Source organism: Meleagris gallopavo, chromosome 10, assembly GCF_000146605.3.
Source record: "Meleagris gallopavo isolate NT-WF06-2002-E0010 breed Aviagen turkey brand Nicholas breeding stock chromosome 10, Turkey_5.1, whole genome shotgun sequence".
NCBI classification, from domain to species: Eukaryota; Metazoa; Chordata; class Aves; order Galliformes; family Phasianidae; genus Meleagris; species Meleagris gallopavo.
Window position 1 is genome coordinate 8,377,911 of NC_015020.2, and position 7,346 is coordinate 8,385,256.

The window sequence follows — 7,346 nt, forward strand, 5'->3', positions numbered from 1 at the left end:
AAAAATCAGAATTGTGTCTTTTTATGAAGGTCTTATTGCCATTGTAAGTGTTTTGTTGACTGATTGTTTGGGTTTCCTTTTGTCTCAACAGAAATCTTGGCAGTCCATAAGTGAGAGAAGGCTCAATAAGATTTATGCAACAGAAAAGTGAATATGAAGAAAAAGAATGATGGTTTCTTGAGTCTGGTCCTTTGAAAAGTTAAGTCTCGGTAGTTCCTCTGTAGAAATAGCTGAAAACAATCTATTTCATTTGAATTAAGGAAGCTGAGTATTACTGCAGCAATTTAAGAAAAACCCTCTTAACTTCCTGGAAACTGAAAGATTTTTTTGAAGAAGTAATGGTCTCTGACATCACTGTGCACAGCAAGTTCGCGAGTGGTTAGGTTGGGGCAACAGAGGAAGCCAACTCCTTCACAGATAAGCAGGCAGTGTAATGTACATGCCCGGTTATTCTCCTTTTTGGTTCAAGTTTTGCTGCGAAATTATTTTACAGAGAGATAACACAAATTTTGCTTTCCAGAGAGAGACACATGCTGCTTCGTAAGGATACGTCTGATTTCCAGAAATAACCATGTTTTTGTGCCTTAAACTCTTGGCATTTGGCGTTGCCTTTCTGTGCCAGGATGCTTTTGCCCAAGGTAGGTAGCAATTGATATTTCCTTCTCTAATTTTGATCCCATAATGTCTCTGTAGAATTAAAACAGATTCTAAGCTTTGTTAAGTGGAGATAAAGCATCTTTATTCAGCAGCTAGAATGCAATTGAATGCAATAGTGTCATAACCTGGATCAGGAAAGTTAACGTATGATGTACGAAGCTAAAATGTCTTCCGCACAGTTGTGAGTTCAGTAAGACATTTTAAAAGAAAAACAAAACGTTCATAGTTGCATTTAAAAACACATAAATTGATCTCTTATGAGAACATATATTATCTTTGTTTAGTCTCAAAAAGCATTACTTTGTTTTTTGTGCTTAAAAGCTGTAAGAAACAATCTTCCCATCAATTTAAGTTCTCCCTGATCTGAGAATCTACCCTAAGTTTCTCAGTTTGATTTTTGCAGCAATGTGGTGAAGACAAAAATTCTCAACATTGTAAGGTAGTTTCTATAGCTGAAAAATTACATTTATGATAAATTAGTTTTTAAAACTGCTTCTAGATGTTAGCCCAATGTAGATGAATTTGTCACTGATACTGTGAGTAGTAAATAAAGCAATTAACTTTGAATTAATATTACTATAAAGATGATAATTTCGTGGATCTGTTTAAGAAATTATTTTCTTGAAAATAACATGCAGCATTTTATGTGTAAGTACCTTCCATCAGTTTTAGTATTTAATGTAACGCGGAATTACAGCAGACACAAAGTTGGCTGGTTTGTTTTTATTAAGTAGTGTTCACCCTAAAAATGGCTAAGAGCACATTTTCTGCAATAGCAGATTATATGCAGTGCTGAAATATCTTCTCACCTACATTAAATGTGTATGTTTCTGTCATAACTTCACTTTAGTAACTCTCTGTTGCTGATGCAAGCAAGAAAATTATCTGCTTTTAGTTGATAACTCACTAAGAGCATTTAAAGTCTGAGCATTAGCTTTCCTGTTCTTTAAAATCTCTGAAAAGAGTCAGCACTGAATAAATGTGGTTAGTAGCTGCTGCATATTATAAGAAAACAGGTAAATGCTGTATAGTAAAGAATCTTTCCCCCCCCCTTTTTTTTTTTTTTTTTTTTAATCTGCTGTCCTACTTTCTGTTTTATAAGCCTTCCCATTGGTCCCTTTTTCCAAGAAGGGCAGGTAACTGCCTGCTCTCTGTCACTCCCACCGTCAGTGGATGTGTTAGCTAACAGAGAGGGCTGGGAGACTCAGAGGGGTAACATTGCTTTATTTCAAGTAGTTCAAATAGTTATTTTCTCTGTCTGCAGACAACAGTGTAGCTTGAGCCAATTCCTCTCTACGCACTTTTACTAAACAGAAGAACCTCAGAGTAAGGATATGTTTCAACTCCTCTCTAGAGCACTTAAAGCAAATAACAGTCTGCTGCAGTGTCAAGTCCTCAACCTCACAGACGTTGCTTTCACCATTTAGTTTGGCACAGGCTTAGGTGAGAGCATGGAGCTCCTCTTTCTCTGCCTGGTATTACACTTCTAGTGATCCATCTGCATATTTTTCTATTTATCTTGCATTTTGGTTTTCAGGACTCATTTATATAAACCATGGGTGGAGTGGGAAGGGTAGGAGCAGGTGGCTCAGAGAGGCTGGTTCTCCTGCCAGGGTGGTGGCAGAACTACTGTGCATCGTCATTACTGTGCAGATTACTCTGCCTGATGGCTATGGGCTCCTGGGCTGCCTGCTAGGAAGGAATTTCTTGTTGTAGGAGCATCGATAGGAAGAGGTGACAAGGGCTTTGGTTTTGTGGTAAGAGAAATTTCAGGCACTTAATCGTGATGGCTGTGCTTTGGGACTTATTTTCATATTTTTTGTTGAAGTGCCTTGTAAACATTTCCACAGCTGAAATATCCCATTAAATTCTTCAGTGCTTTGTGCAGTATTTATTAGTCTGTCATCTTCTTCCACTTGAAATTGCAAGCTTAATGAAAATCTGTAATTGCCAGGTGCATACTTATTAAAAACTTTGGTGTAAAATTGATAACAGAATGTGCCCTAATATCTATGCTGACTTTCTGATCCAAAAAGTCATACTAACATACCTGATGCAATGCAACCATGGTGTCTTTTTGGCAACAAAAACAGAACAAAACAAAGTAACAGCAAAAAATCACTTGCTCTCTTTACATAGATAAAAAAGAAAAAAAAAGTTATGCTTGCAAGCATTTTTTTTCCATTAGGTCATTAATGTAGGCTTCTGCCCCACACTCCACAAATATATTAGCAATTTAGCAGCTTTTGAAAAGCTTCGCTCACTGCTGAGCCACTTCCTTACTTTCAGGAAGTTAAATAATTGCCTGATAGCTCTCAGTGTGACTTTTTTATTTTCCATGTGAAAAGTACTGACTTTCAGTAGGCACACAGAAATCTGAGGCTGTGGAGTCTCCGTGCAAAAGAGCTGTGGATGTTTCCATCTACAATTTTTGTGTTTTCCTTCTCCAATCATCAGCTCCTATATTGCTGTCTATCCCTCTGGAAAGAATTTAGCAGACCTAATTTTTAAGTGGCAGAACTTAGTAATATTGGCTTGTTTTCTGTGTATAATAGCGGATAAGGGGAGATTCTCAGGCAGGAGGATAGGCATTAAAGTAGAAGAAAGTGAAATCTGCTATCTCTAGAACACTCCCTTTTCACATCTTGCGGCCTTGAAATGCTTAATTCAAAATCAAGAGTTGGTGTAAGCGTAGGGCTATATGCAGGGCCCTATGCAGGCCTGCTCACTTCCTGGGCTGTCTCAGACACAAACCAGTTTTAAGCTGTAATCCACTTGGTTTTCTTCCAGTGGTGTACCTAAGCAGGACACGTTATTCTGAGCACTGCACCACACTAGCATGGTTATGTGGTTTCTGGACATGAATTAGTTAATCACTTGGACCAATGTGTAATTTTCTTCACCTGGCCCTACACAAACAGAATAAGCTGATGGCTGGGATATTGGTGTGGGATTTTGATTGATAACTGCAGATAAGGTGAGACGTTGATTAAAAGCTAATGGGATTTTCTTATGTAGTAATCATTCTGTGTTAACTTACATCACTGTCATACTGTACTGAGAACATTTCACCAGTATAAACCTAAGCCACAAAACTGCTGTGCAGAGGCTGAAGATCCAGCTCTCAATGGCAGAGAACCATTTCCTTTAGTTTTAGTTTTTCTTTAGCTAATGTAAGTCTGGGTTCTGAAGAGCAAATCAGCAGTGAATATGCTAGGAAGTTCACATGTACGGTGGAGCAGAAGAAATGAGGGGAGGAAATGGGATGAAGTGACTTCTCAAAATTGGGACTTGCAAAATGGACTTGCATTAGGAATCAGTCTCTGTTTGTCTAACTTCAATGACCTGTCTGCAAAACTCTCTGCCTTCATGAGAGTGTGTGCATGCATGAAACAAGGAGGCAGCCTGCATGCTGAAGCTGTGACTGCATTGTATTAATGCACAAGTCATCCTGTTTTCTTTTCCTGAGCCAATTGCATTGTAGCAATGAAGATACCACCCTGGGAGCAAGCAAAGGAGAACAGCAAGCCACAAGAATGTTCTGTCCTCTGTTTACACTCTTGATTTAGTTTTAAGAGTTAATATTTATAGGCTTTTATCTGCCTCCCCAGGTAGGTGAGTGAATTAACTCACACTTAACTGCGCTGTGTTGGCTTGATGTCTCATCATGCTTATTTAACTTCCTTGTTTAGCACTAGTTCAAGTGTCTGTGTTACTCTGCATTTTGCAGTACACTTCCCCAGTCCTACTTCTATCACTCCCTTTGTCACCATGCCTATTCTTCCCATGCTGCCAGCAACAGCATGCGGGGCAACCAAAGAGGGGACACCCAATTTGGCAAAGGAAAGAGGCACTGCAGAAAGTTATTGTATGCTAGGCAGGGCTTGCTAGCATGTATTCAGCTCCTTGGCTAGGAGTGAATGCCTTACAAACTCCAGCAAGAACAGCTGCATGTTACAGGAATGGGATGGATTAGCTAGGGTCAAAAGCAGAATGTCTGTGTGCTGCTCCAGGCAGAAGCACCCTTGGGCTGGCTTCTGGGATCAGGACTGCCCACCCTGTCTGGGGGTCACTGGCTGTCCCTGAGCTCTGCTGCCTTGTGCAGTGTGAGCAGATATCTGCTTTTGGCATTTATTCATCTTTTATTGCATAAAAATCAGTTTTCTTTTAATCAGACTTATGAACTACAGAACTTCCAGAATATTTTTGGGATAATTGTCATAGCTCTTGAAAGCTAAGGCTGAGCCCTGAATTTCTTCTGTGCAAAGACAGGAGTAGAAAGCCTTTAAGTCTTTAAGTGGCAAAACTGACTTCCTGTTGTAAATACCAAGATTAAACTTACTTAAACAATTTTGAAAGTTGTTCCCTGTCCACCCCTATTTTTACTTTTCTGAGACAGTTGTACCGTGTGTCCTGATATATTTCTAGGCTACCCATACACTTGTAAACAGATCATGTTCACTGGGGTTTCTGAAACTGTAAAAATATTTTATCTATTTCCAGGTTTCCTTTTCTTTCAAGTAAAGCAGTTTGGGGCCCTCAGTGCTGGGATTTTAGAAACTAGCTGTGAGCACTTCAGTGCCAGCTTACATTATCCGTAGCGTTGTATGGCTTACAGAATCCACTTTTTTCTGCTCTTTCATGCCTCTACTTTGCAGTAAGTACTTCCACAATAAGTTCTTCCACTTACTCCCTCTGTGACAGTACCTCTTCGGCTAGCCCACTAGCTTAGTTTTCTATTCTCTAGTTTCAAAGACTTCTTTTACGATCTATCTGTCCTCCATTTGTGATCCCAGTGCCCTGGCACAGAACTCTAGAGGTATCTTTTGTTGTGCATGAATGATTTGTGTTCGTTGTTGCAAAGATGTGGACGCTGTGGAGCAATTTTTTAATTGCCTTTTGAAATAGACTTTTTTTCCTGACCAAAAAAAAAAAGAGAAATGATCAAGCTAGCTGCCTAACAGAAAAATGAAGCTTTGCAGACACTGCACAACACATAAGCAAAGAGCTGTTTTTTATATGAAGCATATCCGTCTTATACAACCTTATACATACTTTGTACTCAAGGAAATGTAGGGCAATAGGGAGTCTCAACTGAGATGAAAGGAAAGTTTATGGCTAGTAAGGCCTTTCCACAGAATCATGTGCATTGCCTCTGAAGGGAGTGTTTATCATCTTAGCTCCTGAACAGTTTCTGTGTGCTTGTGAGTTAAGGCATAAGTAGGTGGAGAGAAGGGTGATACAAATGGTAGAGAGTAGTTAAGCTTCTGGAATAAGATGTAAGAGACAGAAATCAGCTACAATCTAGGCTGTTAGAGAAACTCATGGTGTTGTGTTCATTTCTCCAGATCTCAGTTTCAACATCTGTTAAGCCGAAGCAGTAATAGTATCGTGTTGCAACATACAACATCTCAGTTCAACATCTCACGGATGTTGACAAGGGGGAGCTGATGCTTTTGTGCCAAGCCGTACTATGCTTAATGTCAGCAAATCTGAAATTCTCAAAAATGTGATCATGTCAACTGTAGTTTCCATTTTAAACAATTCTAGATGAAATAACGGAAGTCAGTGAGAACTTGTGAGACAGGAACAGGGCCACCAGCTTTGTACTTCCACTGTCTGCAGATGAGATGAGACAAATGTGTCAAATGGGCCACAGCTGCAAAAGGCTTTGCATTGCAAAGCATCCTCCACATTTTTGCAATGTAGGTGTGTTAGGAGTTTTAGTGGTAGCATTTATAAATATATGTCAGCAGCTCTGGAGAAGTGCAGGCCAAGCTGAATCCATTTAAAATCTCATGCTCACATAACAGAAGGAAAGATGGCCAATGCTGCTACTACAGCAAATCAGCTAATCAGGAAATACATCTCAGAAGTCTTAAAAGACATGCAGAATCACATGCATGCCCACCTCAGAGATATCTCTTGTTTTTAAGGAACTTTGGATAGAGTATCTGGAGGATTTCTTAGTATTCTCGCTCTTTCTTGGAAGAATTCAAATTATAATGAAACACATTTATTTCTTAAATGCATGCAATCTTTTATATGCACTGTACTTGATGGCAGTGACAGAATATTGTCTCCATCCCCAGTAATGATCCCCATGTGTGTGAATTTGCACACCTGCACAGTGTATCTGTGTTGGCAAGTGGAGAGGGAAATTTACAGTACTTGAGGCTGCCCAATATGTAGATGAAGCAACTTAGCATAGTTTGCAGTTTCATTAATGCTTCTGTGCTCAACTGTGCTGGCTCAACAGAACCGAAAGATATTTCTACATCCTCCACACCTGCAGCCTAGTGTTCTAGCCTGGAGTGTGAACTGTGATTGGGGAAACAATGTGAAATAGCTGTAAGATTTACCTAGTGCTTGATCTAGTGGTTGGTAGCCCCGCCTGTCGCACGGGAGCTGGAACTTGATGATCCTTCAGGTCCCTTCCAACCCAAGCCATTCTATTATTCTGTTATGAGTAGCATTCCTGGTTTTGCTGTTCTGGATTGTTAGTTAAAGGACTTAGAAGTAAACATTTCTTAAGAGCTACACTATGCACTCGCTCTCTATCTGAAAAAATGCTAGGAATAATAACTGCTTAACCCAGTGTCCACTTGGGTCAGTATATACTAACAGAGAATAGAATGACTAAGCACAGAATGGAATAAGCAGCAGTGGAATAATGCTGAATGCAAGGG

At 39.6% G+C, this 7,346-nt stretch overlaps 1 long non-coding RNA gene across 1 annotated transcript; it reads left to right on the forward strand.

Annotated features, from left to right (window-relative positions):
* Nucleotides 1-222: 222 nt before the first annotated feature.
* On the forward strand, nt 223-5,580 carry LOC116216971. Its single transcript, XR_004160751.1, has 2 exons — nt 223-435; nt 521-5,580. It is a non-coding gene; the product is annotated as an uncharacterized LOC116216971 (long non-coding RNA).
* The last annotated feature ends 1,766 nt before the right edge of the window (nt 5,581-7,346 follow it).